This window comes from Cyrtonyx montezumae, unplaced genomic scaffold (genome assembly GCF_038088225.1).
Source record: "Cyrtonyx montezumae isolate F1298 unplaced genomic scaffold, pur_monq_1.0 scaffold_7, whole genome shotgun sequence".
Classification (NCBI taxonomy): domain Eukaryota; kingdom Metazoa; phylum Chordata; class Aves; order Galliformes; family Odontophoridae; genus Cyrtonyx; species Cyrtonyx montezumae.
The window spans coordinates 18,684,127-18,700,865 of NW_027072078.1; the positions used below are offsets into that span (position 1 = coordinate 18,684,127).

General features: G+C 36.0%; 1 protein-coding gene across 1 annotated transcript in view; it reads right to left on the reverse strand.

The window, feature by feature from the left end:
* Positions 1-16,739, reverse strand: part of B3GALT1 (beta-1,3-galactosyltransferase 1) — a 182,491-nt gene that overhangs the window by 152,478 nt on the left and 13,274 nt on the right. The gene's annotated exons all lie outside the window — the stretch shown is intronic.

The following is a 16,739-nucleotide window of genomic DNA, read 5'->3' on the forward strand; positions in this document are numbered from 1 at the left end:
AATTGATTGGCTTTCTGACATATACTGCTACTAGTGGCAGAGAAAGAGCATTACCTCTCTTTAAATAACTTCTTTACAACAAATTTGTTTTCTTCAATTGAGTTCAATATGATAAATATTTTGCTTTTTAAAACGATAAATGATTTAATGTAAATCCAAAGTAGTGTTAAGTTCCTCTTATAGAATACTGACATACACTTTTGACAAAGGGCTTTCTTTATAACTTAGACAATATAATCAATAAATGCAGTGGATTTTTCTCCTGTTGTGGTGGTACGTGACCTCTACGTGAAGGGGTATCTTAATCTAGTAGGTATTTTATGCTGTTCCGATGTGGAGTTCCCAGTCTGAATTTATTGCCTTCCACTGTGGTTTAAGATGCTCCATAATGCCCTTTTGCTGTCAAAATACTGATAGAAAAAGAACTCATCAGTGACCAGTGGCTGTATGGTGTACATTTTCCTGTGAAGTGTGATTTATGAGATCAATTTGCATCACAAAAGCATAACAGTTACAGGAAGGCTTTGTCACAAAAACTGATGTTTTGCTTCCCATTCTAGAAACTTTCCTGATTACATATGCCTTCCTAGTTAGCTGAAGCATGAGTCTCCATGATGTGGACACACTGTTTCCAGCTCCAAAGCTGGAAAGCAAGTACACCTATGAAATGGGCATTACCATATACAAGAGAGGTAATCTTTCAGGTGCATAAAGAGATTGAGTGTTTAAGAAAATGTAAGCTATTGCAAAGGAAGGCAAAAGCTTTACTTCAAATCACATTCTGGTTGTTTTTATTTCTTCTGTCGTGTTTCTCACTGCTTCCCAGACCACACTGATCTCAGAATGAGTCTCATTTTTAAAGATCATGACTGCAAGGTGAGAATCTGCCATAGGGCAGAAGATTTAACCGAATAATCATTCAGGTGGAAAGGAGTCTTTTTTCATTATTTTAATAGACTTTAGATAAGTTTCCTATTTGGAAATAGGTTACCTCAAAAGTTGGATTGCTCTCAGAAGTGAACTTGTTAAAATCTTTGTCAGACAAGCTTCTCATATCTTTATTGCCACATGTTCAGTATTTTAATTAATATTTATAAACATGTACACATAATCTGGTCATATGTTGGCTCTGAAAAGTTGTGATTTCCCCACTGTTCTGCTCTATAACTAAAATAATAGTATCCAAAAAGCATATTGCAGATCCCAAATCATCCATCCCTACTTTGCAATAAACAGGCAGTGTTGCCACCTTCATTAAAAAACAATGAATTTTGATCAGCCTCTAAAATCCATCTGGACTCCTGTCCAAAGATTCCGTGTCCTTAACACCAAATGTTGCATTTGAACCAAGATTAACTGAGTGGGTAATAGAGGAAAACTCTGCTAGTAGAAGGCCCAGGTTTCTGTGGTTGCATTTCCTTCTTTCATGAGCTCAGTGTTCCCTTAAGTTAACAAATGCATGTGAATGTGAGAGAAGTGTTACTCTGATTGTATTAAAATTAAAATGACATGTTACAAGAGCATTTATCTATGTGTCTTCACACATATTTTAAACAATTATATCAGAATAATCTCCGTGATTTTTCACCCTTAATGCCTTTTCTAATCTTCCATTATGATGCTCTCAAGGGTGAGCTGGCAAAGTGAAGGTGCAATTAACGCACACATGAGAAGCTTCTCTCTATACAGTGAGTGAACTAGTTGTATTTCCACAGTTACTCTCAACAGTTTCATCTCAGGATTATCAGCATATAAAATTGTTTGCATTTGGAAAGCATCTATGACAAGCCATCTACAATATGTTACACACTTTCTAATTTTATAAACTAAAATCTCTCAGTTTTTCTGATGCATGCAGAAATGCGTGAATTCTGTATGTATTCAAAATCAAGGATAAGGAATATTTCCGGATTTAGCAGGACAATTGTTTTGAAACAGATCTATTTTAATACCCAGTGAGATCTTTTTATTCTGTATACATCAATTATACCTATGGGTATAATTTGCACTGCTGCACATAACAGCAGTGAGGAGCCAACTCTGGAACAGGAAGGGAAAGACCCATGGGCAACGATGGCCAGCTCAGCTCTGCAGCACCACAGCAGTGGCAGCACTGCGCAGTGTGCATGGGCAAGGACTCACAGCCCTTTTCCTGGTGCAGAACTGCTCTGGGCCCTCTCACACTGTCAGCACTGTACAGTGTCCTGCCTCTGCCTGTGATCAGCTTCTCTGTGGAAGTGTTTTCAGCGTAGCCAGGAAACAGGAATAATACTCTCAGTGTTAAGAATGGGTTTTGTCCAATATCTTCTTCTCCAACAAAAGGCAGTCGGTGGTGGTTTTGGTTTTTGATGTTTTTGTTTGTTTGTTTGTTTTTGGTTTTTTTTCTTTTTTTTAAATTAAAGCAATAGTCTTAAAATTTTATGCCATATCTTCAGCCTTTGCAAATGCACTGCACCAAGTGAAAGATGTAAGGGTATCAGAGGAAGACAGAGGTCTTCCACAAGAACAAACTATTTTTAAAACAGCTGCATTGTTCTTTCTCTTTCCTCCACTGGTCTTGCTTCCTGTCACCCTGCTGATTCTTCCATTTACTCATTTACAAATTAACAAGTTAAAAAATTAAATAAAAAGCTTAGAGTTAAGGTTTGCTATTCCAACACATACTCTATAATAAGACTTACAAAAAATTAAAACTATATTAATATTAAATTATTCTTTCCCATAAGAAGCAGCCAAACTGCATTTGAAGAATAGTAATGTTGAGAAGGGATAAAAAAAAAATGACCTTTTAAAACAATGAAAATATTGGAAGTTTTTCAATGCTGTATAGAAAATAAAACTAAGCTGGACATTTTTAATTGAAAGAAAGCATACAATTAATACTGCATGAAAATACTGACTAGCAAATAGTTTAAAAAAAATTGCTTAATGGTAAATAAAGAGGAACCTAACCAATAACATACTAGTTCATTAGTTCTGTGAAGAGATTAAGTCAACTGGAAAATAAAATGAAAGGAGAATGATAACATAGCCAAAATCAGCCAGGTTGAATCATTAGCTATGCAGATATGGCAGACACCAGAATGTACCTCTTTATATAACTTATATTTTGGATTGAATTGTAGTTATTTAGTCTGCCCTATGAAATGATAAATTACCTTTTCATGTTGTGGTACAAGGAAAGCGAGTGAAAGATTTCAGTGCCCATTTCAGATTATTTCTGTAGGAAACATGCTATGCACTTCATTTTGGGTTACTGCTTACTATCTGAATGTAACAGGAAAGTTAAAACCTCATTGTCAGGTTCCTGAGAGCTTTAGGAGTATGTTTACAAGTAAATGACAATACTAACTCAACTTGCAAATCTGATTTTGGTCCTTTTCAGCAATAGCATGCACAATCAAGGTTCATGACATTTGTAAGGAGTTAAAGACGCTTCTCTGACCCAGACATGCTCCTACCTCTCCACTCTACTGAAAGTAAATATGGATAGAAAACACTGAAGAGTTTGTAAATGACGGTGATGCTATTGTGCAAAAATGAGTTCTGTGCTAGCTGATGTCGATTTTTGTTGATAGCAGAGAAATAAGGAGACTTAAGGGTCTTCTTTTCAGGCCCTGGAAAGCATGCAGGGGTCAGCTGTCCCCTTTGTTTCCTCCTTGAGTCACCGCTGTCTTCTAATCAGTCAACAGTTCTTCCATCAGAATAGCAGCATTCTGCCTCAGGACAGCCCATCACCTCCACTTGCCAGAACTGCAGTCTCAGCTCTCCAGGTTTCCTTCTCAGCCTCCTTGCTGAGTTATTCTTACTTCTACTTTCTAACCGTTGGCTTTCAATCAATCTTTTAATGATCTCTTGCCATCCTCTCCTATTTCATCTCCGTCCCCTCTTCCAAGTGCATACACACACGTTCATTTTCTCCAGTTGCAACCTCTGGCTCCAATTTCAGTGTCATTCTTATTGCTATTTAATTATAATTATTAAACAGAAGGTGCTCATTCTCCACTAAGGAAAAAAAAATCTAAAACGTGAAAAGTTGAAATAATTCAGTTTTCCCTTTGTACTTTTATTTCCATGTATTTTCATTTTTATTTTGCAAAATTTAACTCTAATATGGCATAACTAGCTTAGATATTCCATTTCACTCTATTTCAAATGATATTTATAAGAATTTGCCCCATTCTTCATAGCAATCCCTATTTTAAAAGATTAGGAGCTTCAATATATGCTGTCTTTTCCACCAAAATTCATCAAAGCCTCATGGAAGACAATGAGATAACAGGAATCATAGAATCACAGAATCACAGGGGTTGGAAGGGACCTCAAGAGATGATCGAGTCCAACTCCCCTGCCAAAGCAGGTTCCCTACACCAGGTGAAGAAACGGTAACAATAAATAAAAGTAGAAGGAGGAAGTAAAACAGAAAGATAATGAAAACTGAAAATGATGCATTTTTATACAGTACTGAAAGAGGTATAACACAGGTAAGGGTTGAGTACCAGGAGAATAAACTGGCAATATCATGGAACTTTGCTTTTGTTTCATTTTGCAATATACTATTTATGATGTGTGAATTTTTAATTATTTTATTTATTTATTTTAAACTAGGGGATGATTTCTTCCTTGTCATCTTCTACTTTTAGTCTTGGGATTTTATTCAAACTCAGCTTGAAAAAATACAGCAGTGTTGCTTTGCCAAAAACTCAAAATCCTAGATTAGTACACAAACTGAATACGTGATAAAAGTGTGTGGTTGGTTACTTCCCATAAACTGAGTAGATATGAAGTTATTCTTAAGAGAACATGTTAAAGTACTTTTCTTACTCATACCTCTGCAAACTCTGCTTTAATTGCTATTATTTTAGATATATAGTTAGAGCACCTGAAAGCAATCTCTAAGTTGAAGCTCAATTTTTCACTATATTATCATAAATAAGGAAAAGATTTTAGTAAAATAAAGATACAGTAAGAAGTTGCACCATCTCTCTGTATACTCTGCATGCTCAATTATGCTTTCAGGAAGAAAGTAGAAAGGCACTGAAATCAACTCCTGTAATGCTTTACTTTTGAGAGTTAAATTGGAATTAAAAGGTAAAAAAATATGTAATTCTTATGAATACCAGAAGATAGATCTGGTAAAGTTGAAAAAGTGCTGCTTTCATAGCATTAACATAGAGTTGGGTTGTTACTTATCCAAATAGGTAATGGAGCTGGAGTGGATCACCTCAAGTTATTTAAGAGAGAGTTCAAAAAGCACTTATTTCTTTAGCTAGTCAGTTAGGGCTGAAAAGGAGCATCAAAACTTCACACCTGTTAGAAATTTAAACCAAGAAATCCACGAGCCTCATTCATGAGTTCTTTGAGAGGGACCATCCTTTGGAAGCACATGAGAGAAGTCATCTTCCCCACTAAGAGTAACACTGCCTGACTTTTCCCTGGGGATCAGTGACCTTCAGTTCATCCTTGCACAACTTTATGCAGACTACAGGTGGAATGACTCAGGAATAGCACAAAAGTAAAACCAAAAATAAATACAGGAGGGTGATGCAAGTCTTTTAGATCTTAATGTAGATCTTTTCTTGGCAAAATGGCTATGAACACAGTCAAGAATAGGGGATTATAGGATATTTACTGACTAGAATACCTTATGAAACAAACTAAGGAACTAGCTGTTTTATTTCGATATTTAAATGTTTGTTTAGATAATCGAAGTTCACATTTCCTCCTGTTATCTACAATGCGTAGTTAGAATACAAGCTTCAAGGATAGAAAGGTCAGGTTTGTATCAGGGTAAAATGGCAGAAGCTGGTGTGAATGACAGGGCTACTTGCCTAGGGGTGAACCAGTAACATTTTTTGCAAGCAATGATGACTTGGTAAGAAACATCCTCTGTCTGACCTTATCTGCTAACTGCAAGTCACTCTCCCTGCGAACAAGGATTTGTCATGTCAGACTCTCAATACCATCTCTATCATCATTACTACAGATTCTCACTTTTTTCCTTGCAGTTTGTGCTGGCTTTGGTCAGGACCCTCACAACTCATTTTAGTATGTAGCTGAATCCTGAGCACTACATTTCCATCTCTAAATGTCACTGAGTCTCACAGGGGATGATGAGGAAGAGGACATAATAGGTGTTGGCCATCCCTGTTCCACCCATAAATGATGTTAGGAAGGCTGTTGTTAGAAGGTTTTCCAGTCATGCATGGTTTCAAATTCAGCGAGGTGAGACTTGGTAAGAAACATCCTCTTACAAGGGAATCTTTAGTAATTTTTTTTGTTTTATCCAGAAAGATTTTGCATTTCCTAAAAATCAGTGAGCCACATCATGGACTGACCACCCATCAGCTGGGGAGGAGGGAAGATCTTGTTAGAAAAGGGTAGAAGGCTCTTGATTTTTCTGCTGCCATTAACGTGTGAATTGTTCAATTTCCACAGAAGTTACAGTCAGAAAAAGCAAATATTAAGGGGGGTATACAATACATGTACAATGCAGCTTTCCTTACTTTGGTGCTTTACACATCGTTATCATTTGGTGAAAGAAGTATGGTTATTTTAAAAAATATTACAGTATTTATTTTACTATGCAGATGGTCAAGCAAAACAAGTTAGTTTCACTTTTTCCATTAACTTGCAAAACCGGTTCTCCTAGTAGCTCTTCCTTCTGCCAGGGTGGGGAAATACCATTTCTTTTGTCTGTTTTCGAATGCCTGCCAAAGAGCAAGGGAATCTTTAATAATTTTTTTGGTTTTAGATTCTGAGGGATAAACTTGGCATCCTGAATTTACTCAAATGCATCATGGCATTACCTTATCTTTTTTCCAGAGGTGACAGAACACTGATCCTAATAGCATGTTGTTTTCCCAGGAAAAATTAGCTGCTAGTTAGACTTTGAAATGACACATCCAGTTTTGAAATGAAAACAGAATAGGTGTTTTCTATAAACTGCTAAGCTTGGGCTGGCACTTTGCATGTATATATGAGGACAGAAGTCACTTCTGCTGCTATGTAAGGCAGGAATAGTATAAAAGGGCCACTGATGGGCTCTCTTTACATGCTGAAACTGTTTTTCTGAATGGGACCACAAAGAAAACTGACATAGTATTTTATCCCCACTGCCCGTGTAACTTCATCATTCAGAATAAAAAAAATAAATCCTACTGCCAGATAAGAAAAAACAACTGGAGAAAAAGACCTCTCAACTTCTAGGTTCTTCCTTATATTTCTACATTTCTCTTCATGAAAATTATTTTTCTTCTATATCATAAACAGAGCTGACAAAGCAAATCCCCACATAGCCTGTTTCACACAGTTGGCAGAGTTTTGAGAGCTTATTTCCTTGTTAAAGCTACTTAGAAATAAAAGTGTCAGTGTATTTCTAGTTATTGAGTAGAGAAATACCACATATGCTGAATATGGTGTCCTCCTTGTATTTTCTATATTTTTGGAAGAACACCAAGTATCAAAAATATATAGATATTATTCCAAATTTTTAAAATTAGTGAATGGGCTTACTTCTAACACAGAGTTCTGAGATTATTTCTGAGTCAAAATTGATGAGTTATTTCAGTTTCATAATTTTCTTTCAGATTTTTTTCATCTTATTTTTGATCAAGTATATTTATCAATGCAATTTTTCCCAGTAGGGAGTGATAATTATTTCCTATTGAGAACGTGTTCCATGACCTTTAGTATCAGGACTATCAGTATTACTCCTATCCAGAAACAAAGCACCTGTTTCAAAAACAACAAGAAGAACAAATTTAATCATCTTTTTATTTGCATAATCATGAACAAAATACACTCTCCCTTCCTATATTACATGCTTTTTTTTCCAGCAAAAACATATGTAAGCGAACAAATTCTCCATCACACCAATTTGTAGTATATGAATAGGTATTTCCTCAGAGATTTACACAGGATTCTCTAAAGAAGAAGATGGGATTAGAAAGTACATACATCACTCCTATTTATTTCCTTGGAAACTGTAACAGACACAAATAACAATAACACTATTTGATAGAGCAAGTTCAAAGCTATGAACTAAATCATAAATAAAGCTCCCAGAATTTTTTTAAGGATATTTCTAAAATAAAATTTTCAGACTCAATTGAGTCCATGCATAGCTGAATGTGTCAGTTTGCACCAACTTCAAGCTGTAGGAACCTCTTTGAGGTAGAGAGCTCTAGAGGCCACTGGAAAAGATCAGAAAGATGGGGAATGCATCAAATGATTAATGTTCTAAAAATTAAGAGAAAGCTTCCTGACTCCTTCATTATCTTTGAGACTAAGACACCAACGCCATAGACTACACATGTCACTAGTCAGTAATAGAGGGCATCACAAAGAATTCCAGGAGGTTTAATTTCACACAACCTACAACAGCAGGAAGGTTTATATAATCATGTGCAGCTTCGAACAGTGATTTGTGTGAAATTTCTTAGATGAAAAAGCAAGTGCTTCTCATTAGAAAAGTTAGCTAGAATGTAATGATTTAAGAGAGCCCAAAGATTTGAAAAGTCTTCAAAAGTTTATACTGTCCAGAGACCAATTAAACTTCTCTCTGCTAAAGGATAACAGAATTTGGCTACAATTTGCTTCAGACAAATATTTGTGTAACTAAAGGGAGCCTACTAAGAAAATATTTAACAACAGAAGCAGGTACTGGAAGGTGTGTACACTGTCTGGTAGCTAAGGTGAACTTGTTATTCCTCACACATGCAGAGATTTTTGCCTCTATGAGAACACTGCTCACTTTCCTTCCCCACCACCTCCTGAAGGAATCTGCATCACAGTACTTAAAAGGAAACATGTAAATATTAATGGATTTTGGAAGTTTTTTACTGTTAGATATTCCAAACTAAATTGTAACTGGGTACTGACTGAAAGAAGAAACATAATGCATCTTTTATGAAGTAGGAAAAAAAAAACAACCCACAACAAAACACCATAGAACTAGGTCTTGTAATGTTTTACTCTGGAACAGGACATCTGGCAAAATGAATATAAGGTTTTACTGTAACTGTACAAGACTGAAAACTGAATCGTGGTTTTCCTTTTTAAAGACTTTCTGTAATACATCTTTGCATCCATGCAAATTTTAAATTAATTTATTCATTAACCCCAATGCAGAAGGCAATTCCATATCTACAGAAATTACAACCAGATTTACCATTTCTCATCTGAAATCCTCTGTAGCTTTTATTTTCTCTTAGGTTCAAGTTTTCAGATCTGTGTTTTTAAGAATGGTGAGGAAAAATGTTACATTTAAAAACTTAGAATCATTAGAAATGCTTTAGCTGGAGGAGCTTTATTGATCTTTAGGGCTGGACTTGGAGAAGTGAAATTTTCTGAAGCGTAACATTTTATTTCCCAGTAGTTGATAAACTGCTGTGTCAACTGCCAGCTGGCTTTAGTTAAAGGAAGCTGATTGATAGGCTAGGGCAAATGTACAGAGAAGAAAATTATGAAAATACTACTAACTTTCTAAAATTAGTCAGGCAAGCCATCTCTGTCTCAAACAAGATCATTCTTATTTGTTGTCTGCATTATTCTACCTCCTACAGTACTAATCATCTTGAGGGCTACTTCCACTAGGCTCTTATTGTTCTGTAGGAAGAAGTGGTTTAGACACACTACTCAGTCTTTGAATGCTTATCATTATACAACATTATTTAGACATTATCCACTTGTCTATTGCAGTATCCTCTCTATAAAGATATGTGTGCTAAACAAAGAACTCTAGTGTTCAGGAATAAATTAAAATAATTACATTAATATAATTCGCAAGTTAAATGCAGAGGTAGAAAACAATGGCTTTTGCATGGTGATTCTTGTCTAAAACAAAAAACAATCCCCCCAAAAAAACATTTCCAAAGGAATCTAGCTATTAATTCCATCAGTTCTCTTTCCAAGATAATTACTTGTACATGAGGTTACTACTACACAAATAGCAGCTGCATCAGTTTATTTCCTTCCTTTTCTGCTTGTCTGAATCTTGTTTCAGCCAATTTCTTGCTGACCATGGTCTGCAAGCAACTGCTTTCCACATCTGTTAACTCTATTTCTTGATTTGTCATTTGAAACAGCTTCTGAATGACGCGTAACACCTCCTTGTCAGAGGGAGAGGCCCTTTTCAAAGGGTCAGAAGCCCAACTGCCCCCTATAACGTTCTACGCTTCAACTGATCAAGGGCTGGAGGCAAGGCCAAGGACTCCTGTGCAGTACTCATACATCACAGCTGTTTTTTCTGTCACCAGATGTGGAATAAAAACTGAACGGCAGAACAATAATGTTCTCTGCATTAAGAGCATTTCAGAACATAAATTAGGAGTGTCACTGATTGTGGTGAAAAACTGATGCAAAATTAAACTGCTGATATCAGTCAGAGAAGTGTATCTTACTAGATACATTTACTTATTTATTTTTAAATGCAATTGGGCTCTGATTCTTAGTACATTCCTGAAGACTGTTATATTCAGTACAGTCCTCTTCTTCGAAGAGGCTAATATCTGCTTGTCAGGTATGGCCAAAAGGATATTAGGGCACTTAATTTACATAGGAGGTTTGCAGCCAGATATGCAGACAAAAAGCATGCTGAGTACACATGACAAGTTTATAGCTTTGGAGGCCTTTACTTTGCCCAAGAGCTCTCACCATTTTAATCAACCTACTGTGCCAATCTTATTCCTGGGAAGAGAGGCAGAACTGCGTTGTTTACCTTTCTAGTTCTCTAATGGAGGCATAGAAGGCATCCCCTGTACGAAGCTTCTGAAAGGTCCTTGCACTGGACCACAGTCTATTTAAAAAAATAAGTGAACAAAACCTTCTTTTCATTCAGGTCTTGGGATGAATAATTTTGGTGTTCTGTCCTGGCCCCATATCTTACAATACCAAATACAGCAGCAGAAGAGTAGACATGCAAATGACTGCGCTGTTCATGGATGCTATCATTCTTACTGTCCCACACTTCAGCAGAGCAAAACAAGAGCTCTGTCTTCTTTGTTTACCTGCTTCATTTATCACCAAGGATGTTGATCACAAGCATCCTTAAAATTAGTTTGCAGCTACAGAACAACAACAAACTCAAGCCTATGCTAAACAAACATGCCCACATAGAGGATGTGATGCTCAGCTCAGTGCAGGGGAATTTGCAGGGGTAAAAAATGATGTGGTTATGAAATGGGCTTATGTTAAATTAAGAAGACAGTAACTGTTACTGATGACACAAGCAACAAGCTAAAGCAAGGCCATCACCAGTCACCTTCTATTCACACTTACTAAAATCATCAATGCAACAACTCTTTTATGTCTCTAAAAAGAGTAACCAACATGGGAGTAGAGTGGAGTAGGTGGTAAATCCCTGGGTCGGCTGGCACTATGTAGCTTTTACACAACTCAACTTAAATTCAGTGCCTCTGTGTGCCTTTGGCCAACCCCTCCTCATCTTCACACATCTTCACACACTTCACTGCTATGACCCTAGCCAGGACAGACTGATCAAAGCAACCTTTTGCCAGCTACATGCAAAGTTCCTGTAGTTCATAACAAGGTCAAGGAAGAACCTTCTGCCAAAAGCAGTTTTCAGGGTACGTCTCAGGATCCAACCTGTTAACATGTTCAGATTATGAAAAATTTGAAATTATGAGTTATAAAACAACTGTTTTAAGCACTGCAGTGGAAATTAATGATGCAATGGCAGAATAAGGTGATCCGCAAATGTTCATTATTTCCAGATCCCTTCTGCACAGTAAGGCCATCCCTTTAATGCATCAGTAAGTACATACACTGTGTGCACTGCCCCAGAGGCACACTGCCTTGGGTCATGTTCTTGAGCAGCTTCAGTGTCACCTGCCCCTGGTCACTAGCCCCTGGTGCTGCACAGAACAGAGGGAACCTCCCTCCCCAGCCACATCCTGGCCAGCCACAGGTCAGCTTTTGCAGACATGCAGACACCACCCAAGTTCAGTGCATCCCAAGCTACTCTAGAAAGTAAGAGGAACAAATGTACAATTTGGAAGGAGGAAGCTTGTATGAAGATTAAACTATAATTTCATTATGGTTCTTCCAGTGAATATTGGTTTTATTACTTTCATTAATTAGAAGTCTGTCAGCACCAACATAACTCATAAATGAGCAACATGTCTTTTCAAATTACTTTTCCTTGTTACAATTTTTTTAAACATATTTATCTTTCTAAGAGACTAAAGCTAGATATCCATTAGGACTACAAAAATCCCCTCAAGGACTAATATTTTACTTCTTTTTATAGTTCTCTTATGTTTTTAAACAGAGGGGTATTTTTTGTTTGTTTGTTTGTTTGTTTTTAGGGTTTTTTTTTAACTGAAGGTTCCTTCCCAAGATATTCTGGGATTTGCATTTCATATTTCTAAAGACTTGAAATAAAAAAGCTCTGTTATCTCTGTGATATGGCCAGAAAATTAAAAAAGGAATTTCACATTCATGTTTCAGAGAAAGGCACTTGACCTGAGTTTATATTGAGGTTTAGCACAATTTCTTTGCTTTCATGCTAATTGAGACTTTATTTCTTTCTTTAAATACCAGAAATCCCTTTCTTGTTCTTTTACTTTCCTTAGCAGAGATTCTGAAAAAAAAAATGTATTGTGAAAACCTTTTTCTCAGTAATTGACATCAGCATTCTCCCAGTCTTGCTTCAATTGCAGTATTTGGTTTTGTCGATTTAGATATTTAAAACAGACACACATGGGAAGGACTGTATCTACTAAAAAAAACATTTTAAACACCGTATCTTCTAACAAAAACATTTTAAACATACTGGGAGAAAGATATGTTCAGTAAAATTCTGAGAAAGTGAGTTGCTTTGCGTGTGTGATTAACTCATGAGGAAAGGGCTTACATCTTGATTAGGAGCATGTTACAAAAATGAAATGACCACTTGAATATCTATTTCATTTTAATCAGCTTCATGCCCACATAAATGATGAAAGGCACCACCACTGTTTCTAAAATCATGCAACTTTATCTCCCCCCAGCACACTCATACATACAAACATATGAAGTTGTGTGAATTATTTTTTTTCTGAATACTAGCCACCAGTACATTCATACAGACTTGTATGATTTTGTTTGCACTTTGGCTACTGTCTGCACCAGGAATATACTTTGGTAATTATTTAGGCTCATCAGAAATGGTCTAGCATTAAGAAAATACAATATATGCCATTAAAGACAAGATGCCAGAATTTAACCATGACATTCCAGCATTGAATTACTGTACTAGCCACAGAGGTGTTGTCTTTGGACATCTAAGAATTGTCCATATATGTTGCAAACCAACCAAGCTAGCTGCACATTGCTCCTTACTCAGACACAGCAGTTGCACCTCTGGCAGTCACATGATGGCAGCTCTTGACTGTTACTCCCTACAGGACTACTACTGCCAATTCAAGCTGTACAAACCCAACATTGTTCAATTTACCCTTGCAGCCAAACAAGCTACATATTTGTATATATTTATAAGATTATGGAAGCACAAGCAGTAACCACAGCATTTTCCTTATGCCACACCTCAAATGCCTGAGCATTTCCCTGGGAGAATCAAGGATTTGCATACAAGTGCAGCCAGTTCAGGTGGCTGCAGCTCTGGAAACTGTTTTCACAGATGTTCATTTTGCCTTTTGTAAATACCTGAATTTTAACAGCTCAGTGCCAAAGACCACTTGATTTTGTTCCCAACAAAAGCGTTGTGAATGATAAAATTTGAGTGCTGTATTCTTAATATGTCCTTTTCTCTCAGTACAGCCTGAAAATCCTGGTCTTGTCCAAAGTTTAATTCTCTACAAAGTCTGTGCAGGTCTTCACAAAATATAAACATACTTCACTAATGCACATAACCATCCGTTTGGTGGTTACCATAATAAAAAGGTTACCGCTGTACGCTAATCTCTTACAAGCTCTTGCACAAGCAAGCTTTTGGAATTTTCCTTTTCCAATAACCTGCTTGAAGTAGAAATGAAAAATTTCTGGAAATGTGAATACTGTTTTCAGACTGTCTGCACATCAGTAATCACACTGACTTTACAGTTTGTATCTGTGATGAAACACTGAACTTTCGGTTGACCTAAGAGATTTTGCAAGGTAGAGAGAAATCAGCAGGTTGTCAACAAGCTCATAAAATTTGAACCTCAGGTCTGTAATACTACAGCTTACTAGAAAATATTTATCTTCCATTACTCATGCTTTTTCTTCACATCAAAAATTATGAATTCCAAGATAGCCTATAATTCATGTATAACATAGAATCATTAACAGTGTAGTGCTTTTGTTTGCTGAGAAAGGGCTGTTGTTTTTTGCTGCATTTACACAGCATACTGCGAAGGAATCAAAGCTACATATATGTAACTATAAATAAAATACTATAATATTCTATAACTATATAATACTATCAGTAATTAGAAAATGGCACTAAAATCAAATGTGACTCTGATGGATGTTCCATTTTGCAGTAGTATACAGCTATCTTGGAGCTCACACTATGTTGATGTAACAGACTTCTCTGAATACAACCAGTAGGACTAACTCTAGTAGAGTATCAGTTGACTGCAAGCTAACATAAAAGCCTCTCGTGAAGGAGTGTTTACCTAAATATCACATATGCCCTTGCAGGCATAAAAAATATTTCATTATAAAAAATTGAGTATGATGTCTGAGAATATCTGACAACTTACTCTGCATTTGCAGATTGAAAATGTTGTCTTTAAAAAAGATGCTTTTTTTCTTTTTTAATAGTTTAACGCATAAAAATGCTAATAAATTAAGGCTGGACTTCAGGAACAGGAGCGACAGATTTGGTTTTAAAGGATGAAGGGGCTCATCTCCTTTTGGAGTGACTCATTTTATGTTTTATTTGTAACAGCAAACCCAAATAACTAAATGAATAATAAATAAATATGTCAGAAATAAATGAATTAAGAACAACATTAATAAGAAAAAAAAGGTATAATGTTCCAGAGGCAGCTTCTGCATTTGATTAAATTACGAATATTTCTTAAATTAAGGAATTGTTTCTCTGTACAATGTGCCTCAAACAAATCTATTCAAGGGAAGGCAACACTAGAAGTCTGAACAGTGAAAAGAGCTCTTAGAATCAATTTGAGATGTTGCCTCCATATGAGAAGGTCTATTTGGGAGGAAAAAAAACCCACAAATGTAACTATTGGACTTTTATGAAAAATTACAGAATTTAGACTATTGGAAGGAAGCTGTAAAGGAAGAGTCAAACACACAATGGTTGGTTAGAGAAGAAAAACCCCTCAAGTTTTGGAAATGTTAGAGAAGTTAATCTGCAAAAAGTGGAATGCAAATGTTTTTTGGAGAAGAAAGACAACTTTGGCTACTGTACACTGTCACAGCTTCAGCTGCATTTTGTTAGTATGCATTAGTCAATAATCCAACTAGAAAGTTTTTAGAAGGCTGGGTCTAGTGAGTTTCAAATTGCTGTTAGGAATAACATCATGTTTTCAGACAACTTACAGCAAGGTTGCTTATTGAAAGCATTCTTCAAAGTGGGGCAGCTGAGCCTGGAAAGATAAAACTGATTGGATACTACAAACATAGTTGTGTGAAGCAAGTTTCTGAGAGACAGCAAACCTTTGTGACAGTTTAACTATGCAACACAACTTGTGTCCTATCTGAATTTTTGCATGGTTTAAAATGCTAAGAAATACCTTTCATTTTCATTTGAACATCACACTGCTTGCCTGGTTCTTTAATCATCTCATTAAAGAGAGTTCCTAATGTTTTTGATTTTCTAATTCACTTTGAACAAATGCCATAATTGCTGAGGAAAACACACTTGATCTCTGAATACAGCATAGGAGAAAAATGTTCATCACTGCTCAAAGGAGCAAGGCAATTAATTTAAACTTCAAGACAGTATCATTGTCTTGATTCAATAAGGATTTTTTTTTTTTAATTTCAACTGTGATATTAAAATGGAAGTATTTAATGATATTAGGATAGTCTTTGGAAATACTTTATATTATGAAAAAAGGAAATAATATGGTTATATAATTTATAGTTTTAAGAATACTGATTTGTAAAGGCTGCATTTTCAACAGAAATAAATTCCAATGACTGCATGCTTATCTCCCACATAACAGGTAGAATCATGCTCCTACCTATATATGAATCATTTAGGAATGTTATGCTCTTGACAGCCTACTGACACATGTACTGTACCTTGTATACCTCCATGGCTCTGTCACCTAACATTACTAACATCATCCATCTCATCATCTCCACTTGTACAATGAGATGCGCTCTGTGAATATAATATGCAGTTCAAACCAGTTTGAGACAAATGATCAGTGTAGTGTATTTCTCACATGACTCCCATTATACCCCACAAATAGAGCATAGGCGACTCCCTTGCAACTGCAGCAAAAAATGTACCCCTTTAGGTATTTTTCCCCATCTCAAGAAATGAACTTCATATATAAAACAATCTTGGCTACTGTCATCTCAGATTACTCTGACTAATGGTCCTTAAGATGCATTTTTTAGCCCTTTGCTTAGTTTGGGTTCTGATACTGAAGTTTTTCTCTTGCAAACCTGCCATCTCAATAATTTTAGCACCAAGATTTTTTTTTCCAACAAAACAAGAAATATCTTCTCAAAAAAACCTAACCATTTATACAAGAAATATAATATTGTCATAAGCTAGAAATCCATCTTGCATGTGAAATGAAATCGCTAGC